We start from the raw sequence: 24,744 nt of genomic DNA on the forward strand, positions 1-24,744 counted from the left end.
TACTGATCATATGACCGGAGATAAAGACATGTTCTGTGAGCTTGCTGAAAACGACGGCCCTCGAAAGTATGTCACTTTTTGTGATAACTCAAAGGGTAAGGTGGTTGGCCCTGGTAAGGTGGCCATCTCACATGATAGCTCCATACAAAATGTCATGCTCGTTGAATCTCTTGGCTACAACTTACTCTCAGTATCTAGACTTGTTGATTTCGGTTTCAATGTCCTGTTTACTGAAGTAGACTGCCAAGTGTTTCATAGAGATAATCATAAAATGGTATTTAGTGGTATACGTAGAGGGGATCTTTACATTGTTGATTTCACTAAAAAGGCTCAACCTAAAACTTGCTTAATTGCTAAATCTTCTAAAGGCCGGTTGTGGCATAGAAGGCTAGGCCATGTGGGCATGCGAAACCTTGACAAACTCATTAAAGGAAATCATATCCTTGGCGTTAACGATGTCATATTTGACAAGGATAGACTTTGTACTGCTTGTCAAGCAGGGAAACAAGTTGGAGGAAGTCATCGCGCTAAGAACATCATGACCACAAGAAGACCACTCGAGCTACTTCACATGGATCTTTTTGGTCCAAATGCCTACAAGAGTCTCGGTGGTAACTCATTTGGTCTTGTCATAGTTGATGATTTTTCAAGATTTACGTGGGTGTTCTTTCTTGATGACAAATCGCAGGTCCAAAAGATCTTCAAAAACTTTGCTAGGAAGGCCCAAAATCAATTTGACATGAAGATCAAGAAGGTTCGGAGCGACAACAAAACGGAGTTCAAGAACACAAATGTGGACACCTTTCTTGACGAAGAAGGGATCGCACATGAGTTCTCGGCTACGTACACACCTCAACAAAATGGAGTTGTTGAGAGGAAGAACTGGACTCTTATCGAGATGGCAAGAACGATGCTTGATGAGTACAAGACGCCAAATCACTTTTGGGCGGAAGCGGTAGAGACAGCTTGTCATGCAACAAATCGCTTGTATCTTCACAAGCTACTCGGCATGACGGCATACGAGCTCCTCACCGGTAACAAACCCCAAGTTGGATACTTTTGAGTATTCGGCTCAAAGTGCTACATTCTTGATAAGCATCGTTGTTCTAAATTTGCTCCTAAGTCTCATCAAGGTTTCCTACTTGGTTATGGCTCAAACTCTCACACATACCGTGTCTACAACAATTTCACCCGAAAGGTTGAAGAAACGGTAGATGTGAAGTTTGATGAATCTAACGGCTCACAAGTAGAGCAATTGCCAATTGATGTAGGAGACAAAGAACCCTCGGAAGCAATTCAAGACTTATCTATTGGCAAGATTCTTCCAATGGAGATAAAGGAGAGTACCTCGTCCGTCCAAGTGGAAGCTTCTACCTCACGACAAGGAGAACCAAGAGTTGATACAGAAGAATCCACGAGTGGGACACACCAAGATGAAGAAAACGAGGAAGTGCACCAAGACGAACGTCAACAACCTCTTTCTCCACCACGACAAGAGAACGACAACGTTAACAATGAAGAAGGCCAAGAAGAAGAACAAGATGAAGAAGATGTTCAACAAAGACCCAAGCAAAAGCTTTCACGAGTTCGAGCAAGAATTGCTAAAGATCATCCCGTGGAGCAAATCTACAATGATATCCAAACCGGGAGAATCACTCGCTCAAAAACTCGTTTAGCTAACTTTTGTGAAAACTATTCATTCATCTCTCGCATTGAACCTATGAAGGTTGAAGAAGCATTGGAAGATCCGGATTGGATAAACGCTATGCATGAAGAGCTACATGATGTCTACTACAAACCTTCTTCTCGTAGACGTTGTTGGGCCTCCAAGTGCAGAGGTTTGTAGGACAGTAGCAAATTTCCCTCAAGTGGATGACCTAAGGTTTATCAATCTGTAGGAGGCGTAGGATGAAGATGGTCTCTCTCAAGAAACCCTGCAACCAAATAACAAAGAGTCTCTTCTGTCCCCAACACACCCAATACAATGGTAAATTGTATAGGTGCACTAGTTCGGCGAAGAGATGGTGAAACACGTGGTATATGGATAGTAGATAAAGGTATTTGTAATCTGAAAATATAAAAACAGCAAGGTAACTAATGATAAAAGTGAGCGTAAACGGTATTGCAATGTGTTGAAACAAGGCCTAGGGTTCATACTTTCGCTATTGTAAGTTCCCTCAACAATAATATCATGATTGGATCACATAACTATCCCTCAACATGCAACAAAGAGTCACTCCAAAGTCACTAATAGCGGAGAATGAACAAAGAGATTATGGTAGGGTACGAAACCACCTCAAAGTTATTCTTTCCAATCAATCCGTTGGGCTATTCCTATAGGTGTCACAAACAGCCCTAGAGTTCGTACTAGAATAACACCTTAAGACACACATCAACCAAAACCCTAATGTCACCTAGATACTCCAATGTCACCTCAAGTATCCGTGGGTATGATTATACGATATGCATCACACAATCTCAGATTCATCTATTCAACCAAGACATAGAACCTCAAAGAGTGCCCAAAGTTTCTACCGGAGAATCACGACGAAAAAGTGTGCCAACCCCTATGCATAGGTTCCCAATGTCACGAAACCCGCAAGTTGATCACCAAAACATACAACAAGTGGATCAATAGAATAACCCATTGTCACCACGGTTATCCCACGCAAGACATACATCAAGTGTTCTCAAATCCTTAAAGACTCAATCAGATAAGATAACTCCAAAGGGGAAACTCAATTTATTACAAGAGAGAAGAGGGGGAGGAGAAATATAAGATCCAACTATAATAGCAAAGCTCGCTGAGGGAGTCCTGGATTAGGGGGTCTCTGGACAGCCGGACTATATCCTTTGGCCGGACTGTTAGACTATGAAGATACAAGATTGAAGACTTCGTCTCGTGTCCGGATGGGACTCTACTTGGCATGGAAGGCAAGCTAGGCAATACGGATATGGATATCTCCTCCTTTGTAACCGACCTTGTGTAACCCTAACCCTCTCCGGTGTCTATATAAACCGAAGGGTTTTAGTCCATAGGACAACAACCACAACATACAATCATACCGTAGGCTAGCTTCTAGGGTTTAGCCTCTCCGATCTCGTGGTAGATCTACTCTTGTACTACCCATATCATCAATATCAATCAAGCAGGACGTAGGGTTTTACCTCCATCAAGAGGGCCCAAACCTGGGTAAAACATTGTGTCCCCTGCCTCCTGTTACCATCCGGCCTAGACGCACAGTTCAGGACCCCCTACCCAAGATCCGCCGGTTTTGACACCGACATTGGTGCTTTCATTGAGAGTTCCTCTGTGTCGTCGCCCTTAGGCTTGATGGCTCCTACTATCATCGATAGCGATACGGTCCAGGGCGAGACTTTTCTCCCCTGACAGATCTTCGTATTCGGCGGCTTTGCACTGCGGGCTAATTCGCTTGGCCATCTGGAGCAGATTGAAAGCTACGCCCCTGGCCGTCAGGTCAGATTTGGAAGTTTGAACTACACGGCCGACATCCGCGGAGACTTGATCTTCGACGGATTCGAGCCACAGCCGGGCGCACCGCACTGTCACGATGGGTATGACCTAGCTCTGCCACCGAACAGTACCCCAGAGGCCGCGCCCGCATCAGCTCCGACCCTTAGCTCGGAGCCAACTGCGCCAATCGAGGACGGGTGGCTAGACACCGCCTCAGGGGCTGCAGTCTCAACGGCGATCGAGCCGAACACCAGCCTAATCCTCCGCAAAGCCTGTGACTCCAAGGTGCCGGACTCTTTTCCGGACTACGAACCGCCCGCGCCGATCATGGAATTCACCGCCGCGGATATCTTTCAGCACTCGCCCTTCAGCAACATTCTGAATTCACTAAGGTCTCTCTCTTTGTCAGGAGAGCCCTGGCCGGACTATGGCCAACAGGATTGGGATGCGGATGACGAAGAAATTCGACGCCCACCCACCACCCACTTCGTAGCCACTGTCGATGATTTAACCGACATGCTCGACTTTGACTCCGAAGACATCGACGGTATGGACGACGATGTAGGAGACGAACATGAACCAGCGCCTATAGGGCACTGGAAAGCCACCTCGTCATATGACATATACATGGTGGATACACCCAACGAAGGCAATGGCGACGAGATAGCGGAGGATGACCCCTCCAAGAAGCAACCCAAGTGCTGACGTTAGCGGCGCCGCTCTAAGTCCCGCCAAAGTAAAAGTGGTGATACCGGCACAGGAGATAATAACACTCCAGATAGTGCCGAAGACAACAACAATCCCCTCCATCAAGATTTAGAGAAGGAGGATGAAGGAGCCAGCTCTCCTGAGAGAGCGGCAGACGGAGAGGAGGAGGATGACAATTACATGCCCCCCTCCAAAGACGAGGCAAGCCTCGGCGACGGTGAATTCGCCGTACCAGAGGATCCCGTCGAACAAGAGCGCTTCAAGCGCCGGCTTATCGCCACGGCAAATAGCCTGAAGAAAAAGCAGCAGCGGCTTCAAGCTGATCAAGATCTGCTAGCTGACAGATGGACTGAAGTCCTTGCGGCCGAGGAATATAAACTCGAGCGCCCCTCCAAGAATTACCCAAAGCGCAGGTTACTACCCCGACTGGAGGAAGAAGCGTATATATGGCTGATCGGCCACCTCGTGGCCGCGATAGAGAGGCATTCCAGCCAAAAGCTCAGCCTCCACCCCGATGCCATTCAAATAAAAAGACATGGGGAGATACGTCAGACCTGCGAGACATATTGGAGGACAAAGCAAAGAATGCAAGATCGATCTACGGATCACGAGGGCGCACCACTCTGCGAGACGATAAATGTCACGCCGGATACAGTAAAAGCAAATCCGGCCGGGCTGAACACAGCGGGCGAGACACATTCGAGTTGCGTCGCGATATAGCCCAATACAGAGGCGCCGCACACCCCTTATGCTTCACAGACGAAGTAATGGAACATCAATTCCCAGAAGGTTTCAAACCTGTAAATATTGAATCATACGACGGCACAACAGATCCCGCAATATGGATCAAGGATTTCCTCCTCCACATCCACATGGCCCGCAGTGATGACTTACACGCCATCAAATACCTCCCACTAAAGCTCAAAGAACCAGCGCGGCATTGGCTTAACAGCTTGCCAGCGGACTCCATTAGCTGTTGGGAAGATCTGGAAGCGCATTCCTCGACAAATTTCAGGGCACTTAAGTGCGACCACCAGACGCCGATGACTTGAGCCACATAATTCAGCAGCCAGAAGAGTCGGCCAGGCAATTCTGGACTCGGTTCCTTACAAAGAAAAATCAGATCGTCGACTGTCCGGATGCAGAGGCCTTGGCGGCTTTCAAACACAACATCCGAGACAAGTGGCTAGCCCGGCACCTTGGTCAGGAAAAGCCAAAATCTATGGCAGCTCTCATGACGCTCATGACCCGCTTTTGCACGGGAGAAGACAGCTGGCTGGTTCGCAGTAATAACATATCAAAGAACCATGGTACCCCAGATTCCAAGGACGGCAATAGCAGGTCACGTCACAACAAACATAAGCGCCGTATTAAAAGCGAAAACACCAAGGATACGACAGTCAATGCCGGATTCAAAGGCTCTAAACCCGGTCAGCGGAAAAAGCCAATCAAACAAAGTATGTCGGGTCCGTCCAGCTTGGACCGTATACTCGATCGCTCGTGTCAAATACACGGAACCCCAGACAAGCCAGCCAATCACACCAACAGGGATTGTTGGGTGTTCAAGCAGGCCAGCAAGTTAATTGCCGAAAACAAGGACAAGGGGCCGCATAGCGATGACGAGGAGGAGCCCCTGCAGCCGCACACCGGAGGGCAGAAGAGGTTTCCCCCGCAATACAGACGGTGAACATGATATACGCGACCCACATCCCCAAGAGGGAGCGGAAGCGTGCGCTCAGGGACGTATATGCGTTGGAGCCAGTCGCCCCAAAGTTCAACCCTTGGTCCTCCTGTCCGATCACCTTCGATCGTAGGGACCACCCCACTAGTATCCGTCATGGCGGATTTGCCGCACTGGTCCTAGACCCAATCATTGACGGATTCCACCTCACTCGAGTCCTTATGGATGGCGGCAGCAGCCTGAACCTGCTTTATCAGAACACAGTGCGCAAAATGGGTATAGACCCCTCAAGGATCAAACCCACAAAAACGACCTCTAAAGGCGTCATTCCAGGTGTGGAGGCCCATTGCATAGGCTCAATTACACGGGAAGTGGTCTTCGGATCCCCGGATAACTTCCGAAGCGAAGAGTTAATCTTCGATATAGTCCCGTTCCGCAGTGGTTATCACGCACTGCTCGGGCGAACTGCATTTGCTAGATTCAATGTGGTACCGCATTATGCATACCTCAAGCTCAAGATGTCAGGACCTCGCAGAGTTATTACAGTAAATGGAAACACAGAGCGCTCCCTCCGAACAGAGGAGCACACCGCGGCCCTCGCAGCAGAAGCGCAAAGCAGCCTCTCAAGGCAATCAACCAGTTCGGCGCTTCAAAGCCCGGACACCTTCAAGCGTGCTCGGAGCAATCGGCAAATAGACCACCTGGCGCGATCTGAGCTCGCGTAGCAATATGGCGGCCACCCCAATCCCAGCCCAACGGGGAAACTCGTGCCGCACGTACATAATTACGCATTAAAAATACCATGAGCACAGATGGGGAGGGGGCACAACTGCGGCACGCCCCAGGACGCGGCTTAAACCGCACTAGGGGATTCCCGTTTGGTTATTTTCCTTTTTTTTCAGGACCTTAATCTCTGGAAACACTGTCCGGCAGCACTATTGCCGAACACATGATGCAGCAACCAAGGAGGCAAGCAGCTACGTCATACCACGGAATTCCCAGGTGGATTACGGTAACGAGCGAAATATTCGATTTAATATCATTCCTCAGCTTGCCCTTGGAAGGGACATAGTCCTACTCTTTGCTTATCGCACTATCTGTATCACTCTGCTTTAACGCAATTTTTTTGAATAAACAATGCATGACATTACGACTATTATTGCATTCTTGTTATATATATATATATGTGTGTGTGTGTGTGTGTGTGTGTGTGTTCATTAACGACGCCTTGCAACCGTACACTTTGGTACGGCCAATACACCAGGGGCTTACGTACCCCACAATGCGGTGTGAAAAGTCTGAACACTTTCACAAGTGCGGCACCCCGAACTTATAGCATTATATGCATCAGCTCCGAATCATGTCTTTGGTCAAATGTTGGGTTTGCCCGGCTCCTATGTTTTGGTACCTTACGTTCCGCTCTATCGGCTATGGTAGCGCTAGGAGAACTACTACGATTGTGCCCCGGTTCTGCTGGGTTCAGCACCTCAGTAGAGAAAGCTAAAACTGACTGTCATGATAAGGAGAGAGACTGGTCGCTGTTCGGCGAGGTTTTCAAGTCCCTAAAGACTTATGCCGCTTAGAGCGAGGGGCCGGCCCTGTCCGGCTTAAAGGCGTGTATCGCGCCCCGAATTCGGCCTTCCGAATACCAGGGGCTTCGCCAAAATTTAAAATTATAGAATTCTATGGCTAAGTGAGAGTGACAAAGCATTATTAGTCCGGTTGCCTTGTTCACTGTGCTGAGCACCTCCCTCGAAGGACCCAAACATGGGAACAAGAGTGCTCAGGTTTATCCCGAACACCCCAGCACTCGTGGCATGGGGGCAGAAGCCGAGGACTAGCCATCTCTTAGATTGGATAAACAGCCAAACAGAAGGTAATATTTTAAATCCAAACAAGCGTTGCATAGCGCATATGAAACAAGTTTTCATAAATACAGGATAAAACGAGCAAGTCTCATTCAAATATTACATCTTTTGAACACTCATCCGCGATGAGACGGGCACCCGGCAGAACACCCTCGTAGTACATATCGGGGTGGCGGTGCTCCTTGCCCTTCGGCGGCCCCTCCTTGATCAGCTTCATGGTGTCTAGCTTGACCCACTGCAATTTCACACGGGCGAAAGCCCGACGTGCACCTTCAATGCAGACAGATCGCTTAACGACCTCCAGCCGCGGGCAGGCATCCACAAGCCGCCTCACCAGGCCGAAGAAGCCGTTCGGAAGGGCGTCGCCAGGCCACAGCCGGACTATAAAGCTCTTCATGGCCCGATCGGCCGCCTTATGTAGCTCAACCATCTGCTTCAGCTGGTCGCTCATTGGCACCGGGTGTTCGGCCTCAGCATACTGAGACCAGAATAGCTTCTCCGTTGAGCTTCCATCCTCGGCCTGGTAAAATTGTGCAGCATTGGACATGCTACGGGGCAAATCTGCGAATGCTCCTGGAGAGCTCTGGATTCGGGTAAGTAATCGGTAATTTACTTTTACATGCTTGCTTTGCATATAGAAAGCCTTACCCGCCGCTATCTTCTTCATTGCATCGATCTCCTGGAGGGCCTTTTGGGCTTCGGCCTTGGCACTTCTTGCGCTCTCGAGGGCCGCGGCAAGCTCAGACTCCCGTGTCTTTGAGTCAAGCTCCAACGCCTCGTGCTTCGCCACGAGAGCCTGGAGCTCTTCCAGCACCTCGCCCACCCGAGCCTCGTGCTTCTCTCGCTCGGTGCGCTCCTTGGCCGCTATATCCTCGGCCTTGTTAGCGCTTGCTTCAGGGTCGCCACCTTGGTCGTGGCCCCTGGCAAATATACGTTGATCCTGTCATTTTGCAATCACGTCTTCTTTTATATATACATATCTATAGACAGGGTATTACTTACCCTTGTTCTCCTCGAGCTGCCTCTTGGCAAGGCCGAGCTCTTTCCTGGACCCCTCGAGGTCCTGCTTCAGTACGGCGACCTCCGCAGTCAGTGCGGCGGACGCCAACAGCGAAGCCTGCATATGCATATTGACATACTTATATTAGACTCTTGCGATATTATTTGATCCTCTGTTCGACTTTTCTTTGTGAACACCGAACAAAGCATCAGGGGCTACTGTCTATGCGGTAATATTTCTACTACATTTTAAAAACACTTACCTCAAAGCCTGTTAGAAGGCTGGCACAGGCTTCAGTCAATCCGCTCTTGGCGGACTGAACCTTCTGGATCACCGCACTCATGATAGTGCGGTGCTCCTCGTCGATGGAAGCGCTGCGAAGCGCTTCCAGCAGATTGTCCGGCGCCTCTGGATGGACAGAGGTCACCGGCACAGGCGTCTTGCCCCTCTTAGAAGGAGGCCGCCTGCTCGAGCCTGGAACCGCTGGAGGGTCCGGCGCGGTGTTCGGCTGAGGGCCAAACTCGGAGCTCTCAGGAGCCCCGTCCCCTCGGCTCCCGGAGTCCGAAAGGTCGCCTTGAGGCGCCTCCAGGACTGTCTCCCCTTGACCTGGTGCCTCTTGAGATAGCACCTCGGCGTCGTCAGCAGGATGAGGGGAGGTGGCGGTCGGGACTGGATCGCTATCCATGTCCGACGAGCCCAGGGAGCCGTCCGATGATACCTCGATATTGGCTCGTGGCGGCCTGCATAATTATGTTCGGCGTTAGGGAAAACAGTGTGACAAAGGAATTCTATGAGTTACTCTGGTATCTGAATACTTACGATCTCCCCGGGGGCATGGCCCTGGGCAACCACTTGTCTTCGCCTTCGTTGGCGGCGTTGGAACTGTCCGGAAGGAGGGTCCTTCCCTTCTTGGACCCTTCGGCCTCCCCAGTTGGGGCGGCCTTCCTTTTCTTGTCTCCCCCGCCTAGAGGGGGAGCATCTTCTTCTTCCTCCTCGTCTTCGGGGGAAGAGTGTGCCGCAGAGTTATCGGATGATGAGTTCGATAACACCTGGCGCCGGGAATTCTTTCGGGTTCCCTTGGCCTTCTTGGTCTTCTCCAGCACCTTGTAAGGAGCCGGAGCCAGCATCTCCATCAGGAGAGCGCCCGCAGTGTCTTCAGGCAAAGGGGCCGGATAGTTAATCTGCCCCGATATCTCCACCCAGTCCTATCAAAGGCATGGAGATTAGACCCCGCGCATAATTAAGCTAGGGAAAATAAATGTCCTACGGGACGTATTGAACTCACCGAACACGCTAGGCGCTTTGCGCTTAGTCCGTGGTCCTCGGCGAGAGAAGGGGGGACCTCGGCGCCCTTGAACAGCACCTTCCAGACGTCCTTGTGCGTCGTATCGAAGAGCTCGCTCAGATTCTGGTGCTGGGCCGAGTCGAACTCCCACAAGGTAAAATCCCGTTGTTGACACGGGAGGATCCGGCAGATGAGCATAACTTGGACTATGTTGACAAGCTTGAGCTTCTTGCTCGCCATGCTCCGGATACATTTCTGGAGTCCATCCAGCTCCACCGATGAACCCCACAACAAGCCCTTCTCTTTCCAGGAAGTGAGCCGTGTTGGGAATCCGGATCGAAACTTAGGGGCTGCCGCCCATTTGGCATTGCGCGGCTCGGTGATGTAGAACCACGCCGATTCCCATCCCTTTATTGTCTCCACGAAGGAGCCTTCGAGCCATATGACGTTGGGCATCTTGCCCACCATGGCTCTGCCGCATTCTGCTTGTTGGCCTCGTACTACCTTCGGCTTGATATTGAAGGTCTTTAACCATAGGCCGAAGTGTGGCCGGATGCGGAGGAAAGCCTCACACACGACGATGAACGCCGAAATGTTGAGGATGAAGTTCGGGGCCAGATCATGAAAGTCCAGCCCGTAGTAGAACATGAGACCATGGACGAATGGTGTTGGAAATATGCCCTAGAGGCAATAATAAAATGGTTATTATTATATTTCTTTGTTCATGATAATTGTCTATTGTTCATGCTATAATTGTGTTATCCGGAAATCATAATACATGTGTGAATACATAGACCACAACACGTCCCTAGTGAGCCTCTAGTTGACTAGCTTGTTGATCAAAAGATAGTCATGGTTTCCTGACTATGGACATTGGATGTCATTGATAACGGGATCACATCATTAGGAGAATGATGTGATGGACAAGACCCAATCCTAAGCATAGCTCAAAGGTCGTGTAGTTCGTTTGCTATAGCTTTTCCGAATGTCAAGTATCATTTCCTTAGACCATGAGATTGTGCAACTCCCGGATACCATAGGAGTGCTTTGGGTGTGCCAAACGTCACAACGTAATTGGGTGACTATAAAGGTACACTACAGGTATCTCCGAAAGTGTCTGTTGGGTTGGCACGAATCGAGACTGGGATTTGTCACTCCGTATGATGGAGAGGTATCTCTGGGCCCACTCGATAATGCATCATCATAATGAGCTCAATGTGACCAAGTGGTTGATCACGGGATCATGCATTACGGTACGAGTAAAGTGACTTGCCGGTAACGAGATTGAACGAGGTATTGGGATATCGATGATCGAGTCTCGGGCAAGTAACGTACCGATTGACAAAGGGAATTGTATACGGATTGATTGAATCCTCGACATCGTGGTTCATTCGATGAGATCATCGAGGAGCATGTGGGAGTCAACATGGGTATCCAGATCCCGCTGTTGGTTATTGACCGGAGAGTCGTCTCGGTCATGTCTGCGTGTCTCCCGAACCCGTAGGGTCTACACACTTAAGGTTCGGTGACGCTAGGGTTGTTGAGATATTAGTATACGGTAACCCGAAAGTTGTTCGGAGTCCCGGATGAGATCCCGGACGTCACGAGGAGTTCCGGAATGGTCCGAAGGTGAAGATTTATACTCCCTCCATTCCTAAATATAGGGTGTATAGTTTTTGGCATGGAAATTAAAGAACGCGCATGGAGGGAAAATTTCACAAGTTTTGGGCGAGATTGCACCTGAATAATTGACATGAGAAAATAGAGGAGCTTGACATATATAAGGAAATGTAATCGAATCCCTTAAAAAATTATTCAAACGAGTGGTGAAACGCAATACACCTTATATTTTGAACTTTTTCTCAAAAATCTAAACACCTTATATCAAGGAACGGAGGAAGTATATAGGAAGTCAAGTTTCGGCCACCGGGAAAGTTTCGGGGGTAATCGGTAATGTACCGGGACCACCGGAAGGGTCCCGGGGGTCCACCGGGTGGGGCCACCTATCCCGGAGGCCCCATGGGCTGAAGTGGGAGGGGAACCAGCCCCTAGTGGGCTGGTGCGCCCCCCCATGGGCCTCCCCCTGCGCCTAGGGTTGGAAACTCTAGGGGTGGGGGCGCCACACTTGCCTTGGGGGGCAAGCCTCCCCCTTGGCCGCCGCCCCCCTAGGAGATTGGATCTCCTAGGGCCGGCGCCCCCCCTAGCGACCCTATATATAGTGGGGGAAGGGAGGGCAGCCGCACCCCAGCCCCTGGCCTCTCCCTCTCCCTCCCGTGACACTCCTCCTTCTCCCTGTGCTTGGCGAAGCCCTGCCGAGATCACCGTTGCTTCCACCACCACGCCATCGCGCTGCTGGATCTCCATCAACCTCTCCTTCCCCCTTGCTGGATCAAGTTGGAGGAGACATCTTCCCAATCGTACGTGTGTTGAACCCAGAGGTGTCGTCCGTTCGGCGCTAGGTCATCGGTGATTTGGATCACAACGAGTACTACTCCATCAACCCCGTTCTCTTGAACGCTTCCGCGCGCGATCTACAAGGGTATGTAGATGCACTCCTCTCTCCTTCGTTGCTAGATGACTCCATAGATTGATCTTGGTGATGCGTAGAAAATTTTAAAATTCTGCTACGTTCCCCAACAGTGGCATCTGAGCTAGGTCTATGCGTAGTTTCTATGCACGAGTAGAACACAAAGCAGTTGTGGGCGTGGATATTGTCAATTTGCTTGTCGTTACTAGTCTTATCTTGATTCGGCGGCATCGTGGGATGAAGCGGCCCGGACCGACCTTACACGTACGCTTACGTGAGACTGGTTCCACCGATTGACATGCACTAGTTGCATAAGGTGGCTAGCGGGTGTCTGTTTCTCCCACTTTAGTCGGATCGGATTTGATGTAAAGGGTCCTTATGAAGGGTAAATAGAAATTGGAATATCACGTTGTGGTTTTGGCGTAGGTAAGAAATGTTCTTGCTAGAAACCTATAGCAGCCACATAAAAACTTGCAACAACAATTAGAGGACGTCTAACTTGTTTTTGCAGCATGTGCCGTGTGATGTGATATGGCCAAAAGGATGTGATGAATGATATATGTGATGTATGAGATTGATCATGTTCTTGTAGTAGGAATCACGACTTGCATGTCAATGAGTATGACAACCGGCAGGAGCCATAGGAGTTGTTTTTATTTATTTATGACCGGCATGTCAACATAAACGTCATGTAATTACTTTACTTTATTGCTAAAGCGTTAGCCATAGTAGTAGAAGTAATAGATGACGAGACAACTTCAAGAAGACACGATGATGGAGATCATGATGATGGAGATCGTGGTGTCATGCCGGTGACAACGATGATCATGGAGCCCCGAAGATGGAGATCAAAAGGAGCAAATGATATTGGCCATATCATGTCACTATTTGATTGCATGTGATGTTTATCATGTTTTACATCTTATTTGCTTAGAACGACGGTAGCTTAAATAAGATGATCCCTCGTAATAATTTCAAGAAAGTGTTCCCCCTAACTATGCACCATTGCGAAGGTTCGTTGTTTCGAAGCACCACGTGATGATTGGGTGTGATAGATTCTAACGTTCGAATACAACGGGTGTAAGCCAGATTTACACACGCAATACACTTAGGTTGACTTGACGAGCCTAGCATGTACAGACATGGCCTCGAAACACGGAAGACCGAAAGGTCGAGCATGATTCGTATAGAAGATACGATCAACATGAAGATGTTCACCGATGTTGACTAGTCCGTCTCACGTGATGATCGGACACGGCCTAGTTAACTCGGATCATGTTTCACTTAGATGACTGGAGGGATGTCTATCTGAGTGGGAGCTCATTGAATAATTTGATTAGATGAACTTAATTATCATGAACTTAGTCTAAAATCTTTACAATATGTCTTGTAGATCAAATGGCCCACGTGGTCCTCAAGTTCAACGTGTTCCTAGAGAAAACCAAGCTGAAAGATGATGGCAGCAACTATACGGACTGGGTCCGGAACCTGAGGATCATCCTCATAGCTGCCAAGAAAGATTATGTCCTAGAAGCACCGCTAGGTGACGCACCTATCCCAGAGAACCAAGACGTTATGAACGCTTGGCAGTCACGTGCTGATGATTACTCCCTCGTTCAGTGCAGCATGCTTTACAGCTTAGAACCGGGGCTCCAAAAGCGTTTTGAGAGACACGGAGCATATGAGATGTTCGAAGAGCTGAAAATGGTTTTCCAAGCTCATGCCCGGGTCGAGAGATATGAAGTCTCCGACAAGTTCTTCAGCTGTAAGATGGAGGAAAATAGTTCTGTCAGTGAGCACATACTCAAAATGTCTGGGTTGCATAACCGCTTGACTCAGCTGGGAGTTAATCTCCCGGATGACGCGGTCATTGACAGAATCCTTCAGTCGCTTCCACCGAGCTACAAGAGCTTTGTGATGAACTTCAATATGCAGGGGATGGAAAAGACCATTCCTGAGGTATATTCAATGCTGAAATCAGCAGAGGTGGAAATCAAAAAGGAACATCAAGTGTTGATGGTGAATAAAACCACTAAATTCAAGAAAGGCAAGGGTAAGAAGAACTTCAAGAAGGACGGCAAGGGAGTTGCCGCGCCCGGTAAGCAAGCTACCGGGAAGAAGCCAAAGAATGGACCCAAGCCTGAGACTGAGTGTTTTTATTGCAAGGGAAGTGGTCACTGGAAGCGGAACTGCCCCAAATACTTAGCGGACAAGAAGGCCGGCAACACTAAAGGTATATGTGATATACATGTAATTGATGTGTACCTTACCAGTACTCGTAGTAGCTCCTGGGTATTTGATACCGGTGCGGTTGCTCACATTTGTAACTCAAAGCAGGAGCTGCGGAATAAACGGAGACTGGCGAAGGACGAGGTGACGATGCGCGTCGGGAATGGTTCCAAGGTCGATGTGATCGCCGTCGGCACGCTGCCTCTACATTTACCTACGGGATTAGTTTTAAACCTCAATAATTGTTATTTAGTGCTAGCTTTGAGCATGAACATTGTATCAGGATCTCGTCTAATTCGAGATGGCTACTCATTTAAATCCAAGAATAATGGTTGTTCTATTTATATGAGAGATATGTTTTATGGTCATGCTCCGTTGGTGAATGGTTTATTCTTAATGAATCTCGAGCGTAATGTTACACATATTCATATTGTGAATACCAAAAGATGTAAGGTTGATAATGATAGTCCCACATACTTGTGGCACTGCCGCCTTGGTCACATAGGTGTCAAACGCATGAAGAAGCTCCATGCAGATGGACTTTTGGAGTCTCTTGATTACGAATCATTTGACACGTGCGAACCATGCCTCATGGGTAAAATGACCAAGACTCCATTCTCAGGAACAATGGAGCGAGCAACCAACTTATTGGAAATCATACATACTGATGTGTGTGGTCCAATGAGTGTTGAGGCTCGCAGTGGCTATCGTTATGTTCTCACCCTCACTGATGACTTGAGTAGATATGGGTATGTCTACTTAATGAAACACAAGTCTGAGACCTTTGAAAAGTTCAAGGAATTTCAGAGTGAGGTTGAGAATCAACGTGACAGGAAAATCAAGTTCTTGCGATCAGAGCGTGGGGGAGAATACTTGAGTCACGAATTTGGCACACACTTAAGGAAATGTGGAATAGTTTCACAACTCACGCCGCCTGGAACACCTCAGCGTAATGGTGTGTCCGAACGTTGTAATCACACTCTATTGGATATGGTGCGATCTATGATGTCTCTTACCGATCTATCGCTGTCATTTTGGGGCTATGCTTTAGAGACTGCCGCATTCACTTTTAATAGGGCTCCGTCGAAATCCGTTGAGACGACACCGTATGAATTATGGTTTGGGAAGAAACCTAAGCTGTCGTTTCTAAAAGTTTGGGGATGCGATGCTTATGTCAAGAAACTTCAACCTGAAAAGCTCAGACCCAAATTGGAAAAATGTGTCTTCATAGGATACCCTAAAGAAACTATTGGGTATACCTTCTACCTCAGATCCGAAGGCAAGATCTTTGTTGCCAAGAATGGGTCCTTTCTAGAGAAAGAGTTTCTCTCGAAAGAAATAAGTGGGAGGAAAGTAGAACTTGATGAAGTATTACCTCTTGAACTGGTAAGTGGCGCAGCTCAAGAAAATGTTCTTGAGGTGCCTGCACCGACTAGGGAGGAAGTTAATGATGATGATCATGAAACTTCAGATCAAGTTGCTGCTGAACTTCGTAGGTCCACGAGGACACGTTCCGCACCAGAGTGGTACGGCAACCCTGTCTTGGAAATCATGTTGTTGGACAACGGTGAACCTTCGAACTATGAAGAAGCGATGGCGGGCCCAGATTCCGACAAATGGCTGGAAGCCATGAAATCTGAGATAGGATCCATGTATGAAAACAAAGTATGGACTTTGACTGACTTGCCGGATGATCAGCGAGCCATAGAAAATAAATGGATCTTTAAGAAGAAGACAGACGTGGATGGTAATGTAACTATCTATAAAGCTAGGCTTGTTGCTAAGGGTTATCGACAAGTTCAAGGGGTTGACTACGATGAGACTTTCTCACCCGTAGCGAAGCTGAAGTCCATCTGAATCATGTTAGCAATTTCTGCATTCTATGATTATGAGATATGGAAAATGGATGTCAAAACGGCATTCCTTAATGGTTTCCTTAAGGAAGAATTGTATATGATGCAGCCAGAAGGTTTTGTCGATCCTAAGAATGCTGACAAGGTGTGCAAGCTCCAACGCTCGATTTATGGGCTGGTGCAAGCATCTCGGAGTTGGAACATTCGTTTTGATGAGATGATCAAAGCGTTTGGGTTTACGCAGACTTATGGAGAAGCCTGCATTTACAAGAAAGTGAGTGGGAGCTCTATAGCATTTCTCATATTGTATGTGGATGACATCCTGTTGATGGGAAATGATATAGAATTCTTGGAAAGCATAAAGGCCTACTTGAACAAGTGTTTTTCAATGAAGGATCTTGGAGAAGCTGCTTATATATTAGGCATCAAGATCTATAGAGATAGATCGAGACGCCTCATTGGTCTTTCACAGAGTACGTACCTTGACAAGATATTGAAGAAGTTCAAAATGGATCAGTCAAAGAAGGGGTTCTTGCCTGTATTGCAAGGTACGAGATTGAGCACAGCTCAATGCCCGACCACGGCAGAAGATAGAGAAAAGATGAGTGTCGTCCCCTATGCCTCGGCCATAGGGTCTATCATGTATGCTATGCTGTGTACCAGACCTGATGTAAACCTTGCCGTAAGTTTGGTAGGAAGGTACCAAAGTAATCCCGGCATGGAACACTGGACAGCGGTCAAGAATATCCTGAAGTACCTGAAAAGGACTAAGTATATGTTTCTTGTTTATGGAGGTGACGAAGAGCTCGTCGTAAAGGGTTACGTCGATGCTAGCTTCGACACAGATCTGGATGACTCTAAGTCACAAACCAGATACGTGTATATTTTGAATGGTGGGGCAGTAAGCTGGTGCAGTTGCAAGCAAAGCATTGTGGTGGGATCTACATGTGAAGCGGAGTACATGGCAGCCTCGGAGGCAGCACAAGAGGCAATCTGGGTGAAGGAGTTCATTACCGACCTAGGAGTCATACCCAATGCCTCGGGCCCGATGACTCTTCTGTGACAACACTGGAGCTATTGCCCTTGCCAAGGAGCCCAGGTTTCATAGGAAGACCAGGCATATCAAGCGTCGCTTCAACTCCATCCGTGAAAGTGTTCAAAATGGAGACATAGAGATTTGTAAAGTACATACGGACCTGAATGTGGCAGATCCGTTGACTAAACCTCTCCCTAGAGCAAAACATGATCAACACCAGAACTGCATGGGTGTTCGATTCATCACAATGTAACTAGACTATTGACTCTAGTGCAAGTGGGAGACTGTTGGAAATATGCCTTAGAGGCAATAATAAAATTGTTATTATTATATTTCTTTGTTCATGATAATTGTCTATTGTTCATGCTATAATTGTGTTATCCAAAAATCGTAATACATGTGGGAATACATAGACCACAACACATCCCTAGTGAGCCTCTAGTTGACTAGCTTGTTGATCAAAAGATAGTCATGATTTCCTGACTATGGACATTGGATGTCATTGATAACGGGATCACATCATTAGGAGAGTGATGTGATGGACAAGACCCAATCCTAAGCATAGCTCAAAGGTCGTGTAGTTCGTTTGCTATAGCTTTTCCGAATGTCAAGTATCATTTCCTTAGACCATGAGATTGTGCAACTCCCGGATACCATAGGAGTGCTTTGGGTGTGCCAAACGTCACAACGTAACTGGGTGACTATAAAAGTACACTACAGGTATCTCCAAAAGTGTGTGTTGGGTTGGCACGAATCAAGACTGGGATTTGTCACTCTGTATGACGGAGAGGTATCTCTGGGCCCACTCGGTAATGCATCATCATAATGAGCTCAATGTGACCAAGTGGTTGATCACGGGATCATGCATTACGGTACGAGTAAAGTGAATTGCCGGTAACGAGATTGAACGAGGTATTGGGATACCGACGATCGAGTCTCGGGCAAGTTATCGATTGACAAAGGGAATTGTATACGGATTGATTGAATCCTCGACATCGTGGTTCATCCGATGAGATCATCGAGGAGCATGTGGGAGTCAACATGGGTATCCAGATCCCGCTATTAGTTATTGACCGGAGAGTCGTCTCGGTCATGTCTGCGTGTCTCCCGAACCCGTAGGGTCTACACACTTAAGGTTCGGTGACGCTAGGGTTGTTGAGATATTAGTATACGGTAACCCGAAAGTTGTTCGGAGTCCCGGATGAGATCCCGGACGTCATGAGGAGTTCCGGAATGGTCCGGAGGTGAAGATTTATATATAGGAAGTCAAGTTTCGGCCACCGGGAAAGTTTCGGGGGTAATCGGTATTGTACCGGGACCACCGGAATGGTCCCGGGGGTCCACCGGGTGGGGACACCTATCCCGGAGGGCCCCATGGGCTGAAGTGGGAGGGGAACCAGCCCCTAGTGGGCTGGTGCACCCCCCCATGGGCCTCCCACTGCGCCTAGGGTTGGAAACCCTAGATGTGGGGGGCGCCACACTTGCCTTGGGGGGCAAGCCACCCCCTTGGCCGCTGCCCCCCTAGGAGATTGGATCTCCTAGGGCCGGCACCCCCCTAGGGACCCTATATATGGTGGGGGGTAGGGAGGGCAGCCGCACCCCAGCCCCTGGCCTCTCCCTCTCCCTCCCGTGACACTCCTCCGTCTCCCTGTGTTTGGCGAAGCCCTGCCGAGATCACCGTTGCTTCCACCACCATGCCGTCATGCTGCTGGATCTCCATCAACCTCTCCTTCCCCCTTGCTGGATCAAGTTGGAGGAGACGTCTTCCAAACCGTACGTGTGTTGAACCCGGAGGTGTCGTCCGTTCGGCGCTAGGTCATCGGTGATTTGGATCACGACGAGTACGACTCCATCAACCCCGTTCTCTTAAACGCTTCCGCGCGTGATCTACAAGGGTATGTAGATGCACTCCTCTCTCCCTCGTTGCTAGATGACTCCATAGATTGATCTTGGTGATGCGTAGAAAATTTTAAAATTCTGCTACGTTCCCCAAAAAATGGATGGAGGGGAAACCCTAGTCCGTGGAGGAAGTGGTGAAGGAAAACTACCCTCTCGTGAGGTTTCGGGGAAAGGGACGATCTGCCCCGCAGCGGGCAGCCGATGCGCGATGTTCGCGGCTAAGTATCCGGCTCCGCGCAGCTTCTTGATGTCTCCCTCCGTGACGGAGGAGACCATCCACCTGCCTCCCGCTCCGGACATGGTTGGAGAAGGTTGAGGTGGGAAGAGCGGACTTGGGCGCTAAAGTTCGAGTGTGCGAAAACGGATGAGCGAAGGAGGAAGAAGGCATGGATAGAAAGGTGAATCCTTATCCCTTTTTATGGGCGGACGAAGCTAAGCGTCCCCACTTGCCTGGTAAAACTCTCTTATCCCCCAAGCGCCGTAATTGATGACGCGGTTGGGTTACCCACGCCCGTATTGATGAGAATCCCGTAATAAGGGGACACGATCTCTGCTTTGACAAGACGTGTCGAAAAGCTGCCTCGCGTTATGTGCGGGGCTGGTTAAAGGAAACGGTTCGAATAATCACTGGGCCATGACATAACGTCATGCTGCCAAAACAAGCTGGCAAATTAGATCTGCAAAAATATTATTCTCTCTACGGTGGAATGTGGAACTTATTTTGCAGGGTCGGACACTATCCTCGTATTCAAATTCTTCTGTGATGTATTCGGAGAAGGAACCCGCCTTGCAATGCCGTAGACAATACTGCGTGCCGGACTCATCGTCATTGAAGCCTGGTTCAGGGGCTACTGAGGGAGTCCTGGATTAGGGGGTCTCCGGACAGTCGGACTATATCCTTTGGCCGGACTGTTAGACTATGAAGATACAAGATTGAAGACTTTGTCTTGTGTCCGGATGGGACTCTACTTGGTGTGGAAGGCAAGCTAGGCAATACAGATATGGATATCTCCTCCTTTGTAACCGACCTTGTGTAACCCTAACCCTCTCCGGTGTCTATATAAACCGAAGGGTTTTAGTCCGTAGGACAACAACCACAACATACAATTGAGGGAGTCCTGGATTAGGGGGTGTTCGGGTAGCCGGACTATACCTTCAGCCGGACTCCAGGACTATGAAGATACAAGATTGAAGACTTCGTCCCGTGTCCGGATGGGACTTTCCTTGGCGTGGAAGGCAAGCTTGGCGATGCGGATATTCAAGATCTCCTACCATTGTAACCGACTCTGTGTAACCCTAACCCTATCCGGTGTCTATATAAACCGGAGGGTTGTAGTCCATAGGACATCAACTCCATATACAACAATCATACCATAGGCTAGCTTCTAGGGTTTAGCCTCCTTGATCTCGTGGTAGATCTACTCTTGTACTACCCATATCATCAATATTAATCAAGCAGGAGTAGGGTATTACCTCCATCAAGAGGGCCCAAACCTGGGTAAAAACATCATGTCCCTTGTCTCCTGTTACCATCCGGCCTTGACGCACAGTTCGGGACCCCCTACCCGAGATCCGCCGGTTTTGACACCGACATTGGTGCTTTCATTGAGAGTTCCTCTGTGTCGTCGCCTTTAGGCCCGATGGCTCCCTTGATCATCAACAACGATGAGGTCCAGGGTGAGACTTTTCTCCCTGGACAGATCTTCGTCTTCGGCGGCTTCGCACTGCAGGCCAATTCGCTTGGCCACCTGGAGCAGATCGAAAGCTACGCCCCTGGCCATCAAGTCAGGTTTGGAAGCTTAAACTACACGGCTGACATCCACGGAGACTTGATCTTCGACGGGTTCGAGCCACGGCCAAGCGCGCCGCACTATCTTGAGGGGCATGATCTAGCTCTGCCTCTGGACAGTGTCCTGGAGGCCGCACACGCACCGGTTCCGACCCCTAACTCGGAGCCTATTGCGCCAATCGAGGATGAGCGGTTGGACGTCACCTCGGGGGCTGCGATCTCAAAGGCGATCGAGCCGAGCGCCAACCCCGCACTCTGCATGACCCGTGATTCCGAGGATCCGGACTCCTCCCCGGACTCTGAACCCCCCGCGCCCCTGCCAATCGAATCCGATTGGGCGCCGATAATGGAGTTCACCGCCGCGGACATCTTTCAGCACTCGCCTTTTGGCGACATCCTGAATTCTCTCAAGTCTCTCTCTTTATCAGGAGAGCCCTGGCCGGATTACGGTCAGAGAGGATGGGATACGAATGATGAAGAAGTTCAAAGCCCACCCACCACCCACTTTGTAGCCACTGTCGACAATTTAACCGACATGCTTGACTTCAGCTCCGAAGACATCGACGGTATGGACGACGATGTAGGAGACGAACAGGAACCAGCACCTGTAGGGCGCTGGAAGGCCACCTCGTCATATGACATATATATGGTGGATACTCCAGAAGATGGAGATGGCGACGCAACAGCGGGGGATGACACCTCCAAGAAACAGCCAAAGCGCCGGCGTCAGCGGCGCCGCTCTAAATCCCGCCAAAGCAAAAATGGTGATTCCGGCACGGGAGATAATACTACCCCAGATAGCGCCGAAGAACACCCACCCCAGCAAGATTCGGCACAGGAAGATGGAGAAGCCAGCCCTCATGAGAGAGCGGCAGACCGAGAGGTCGAGGATGATAACTATATGCCTCCCTCCAAAGACGAGGCAAGCCTCGATGACGACGAATTCGCCGTACCATCAGACCCCGCCGAACAAGAGCGTTTCGAACACAGGCTTTTAGCCACGGCAAGCAGCCTCAAGAAAAAGCAGCAACAGCTTAGAGCTGACCAAGATTTGCTAGCTGACAGATGGACTGAAGTCCTTGCGGCCGAAGAGTATGAACTCGAACGCCCCTCCAAGAGTTACCCAAAGCGCAGGCCGCTACCCCGATCAGAGGAGGAAGCACCTACATCACTAGCGCATGACATGGCAGACCGGCCACCTCGCGGCCGCGACAGAGAGGCCTCTCGGCCCTCCACCCAAGCCATGCCCCGACGCCGCTCAACTAAGGCACGGGAAAATGCTCCAGACCTGCGAGGCGTACTGGAGGATAAGGCAAGACAAACAAGATCGATCTACGGATCGCGCCGGCGCCCTACGGCACGTGACGATGATCTTCACTCCGAATACAACAAATCCGGCCGGGCCGAACACAACAGACATAGCTCTTCCGAGCTGCGTCGTGACATAGCCCAGTACAGAGGCGCCGCACACCCGCTATGCTTCATGGATGAAGTAATGGATCATAAAATCCTAGAGGGTTTCAAACCCGTAAACATCGAATCATACGATGGCACAACAAATCCGGCGGTATGGATCGAGGATTATCTCCTTCACATCCACATGGCACGCGGCGATGATCTACACGCCATCAAATACCTCCCGCTCAAACTTAAAGGACCGTCCTGGCATTGGCTTAACAGCTTGCCAGCAGACTCAATCGGTTCTTGGGAGGACCTGGAAACCGCATTCCTCGACAACTTCCAGGGCACTTACGTGCGACCACCGGATGCCGACGACTTAAGCCACATAATTCAGCAGCCAGAGGAATCGGTCAGGCAATTCTGGACACAGTTCCTAACAAAGAAAACCAGATAGTCGACTGTCCGGACGCAGAGGCCCTAGCAGCCTTCAAGCATAACATTCGTGACGAGTGGCTTGCCCGGCACCTGGGACAGGAAAAGCCGAAATCTATGGCAGCCCTCACGACACTCATGACCCGCTTTTGCGCGGGAGAAGACAGCTGGCTAGCTCGCAGTAACAACTTATCAAAGAACCCTGGTAATTCGGATACCAAGGACAAAAGTGGCAGGACACGTCGGAATAAGCAAAAACGCCGCATTAGCAGCGACAGCAATGAAGACACGGCATTCAATGCCGGATTCAGAGGCTATAAATCCGGTCAGCGAAACAAGACATTCAAAAAGAATACTCAGGGCCCGTCCAGTTTGGACCGAATACTCGACCACTTGTGCCAGATACATGGCACCCCCGAAAGGCCAGCCAATCACACTAACAGGGATTGTTGGGTGTTCAAGCAGGCAGGCAAGTCAAGAGCCGAAAACAAACACAAGGGGCTGCACAGCGATGACGAGGAGGAGCCCAGGCCGCCGAACAACAATGGACAGAAGAGCTTTCCCCCACAAGTGCGGACGGTGAACATGATATACGCAACCCACATTCCCAAGAGGGAGCGGAAGCATGCGCTACGGGACGTATACGCGATGGAGCCAGTCGCCCCAAAGTTCAACCCATGGTCCTCCTGCCCGATCACTTTTGATCGAAGGGACCATCCCACTAGCATCCGTCATGGCGGCTTCGCCGCATTGGTTCTCGACCCAATCATCGACGGATTTCATCTCACAAGAGTCCTCATGGACGGCGGCAGTAGCCTGAACCTGCTTTACCAGGATACAGTGTGGAAAATGGGCATAGATCCCTCAAGGATTAAGCCCACAAAAACGACCTTTAAAGGCGTTATACCAGGTGTAGAAGCCAACTGTACAGGCTCAGTAACACTTGATGTGGTCTTCGGATCCCCGGACAATTTTCGAAGCGAAGAGTTAATCTTCGATATAGTCCTGTTTCGCAGTGGCTATCACGCCCTGCTCGGATGAACCGCATTCGCAAAGTTCAATGCGGTGCCACACTACGCATATCTCAAGCTCAAGATGCCAGGCCCTCAAGGAGTAATCACGGTCAACGGAAACACCGAACGCTCCCTTCGTACGGAGGAGCACACGGCGGCTCTCGTAGCGGAAGTACAAAGTAGCCTTCTTAGGCAATTCTCCAGTCCGGCCGTTAAAAAGCCAGACACTGCCAAGCGCGCCTGGAGTAACCCACAGCAGGACCGCTTGGCACGCTCTGAGCAAGCGTAGCAATGCGGCCCCAACCCCAGTTCTCGCGACATAGCGAAACCAGTGCCTCGCGTACCTAACTACGCCCTTGAAATACCATGGGCACAAGGGAAGGGGCACAATAACGGCACGCCCAAAATACGGCTTAAAACGTACTAGGGGCTGCCGGATTCTTTTTTTAATTTTTTCTTACTTTCAGGACTCCATACTTCGGACGACCTGTTCGGCAATTCGACTGCCGCACAAACGATGCAAGCTCTAGGGAGGCAGACAAGCCAGG

This window comes from Triticum urartu, chromosome 5A (assembly GCF_056163025.1).
Source record: "Triticum urartu cultivar PI428250 chromosome 5A, HENAU_Tu73, whole genome shotgun sequence".
In the NCBI taxonomy this organism is placed as follows: domain Eukaryota; kingdom Viridiplantae; phylum Streptophyta; class Magnoliopsida; order Poales; family Poaceae; genus Triticum; species Triticum urartu.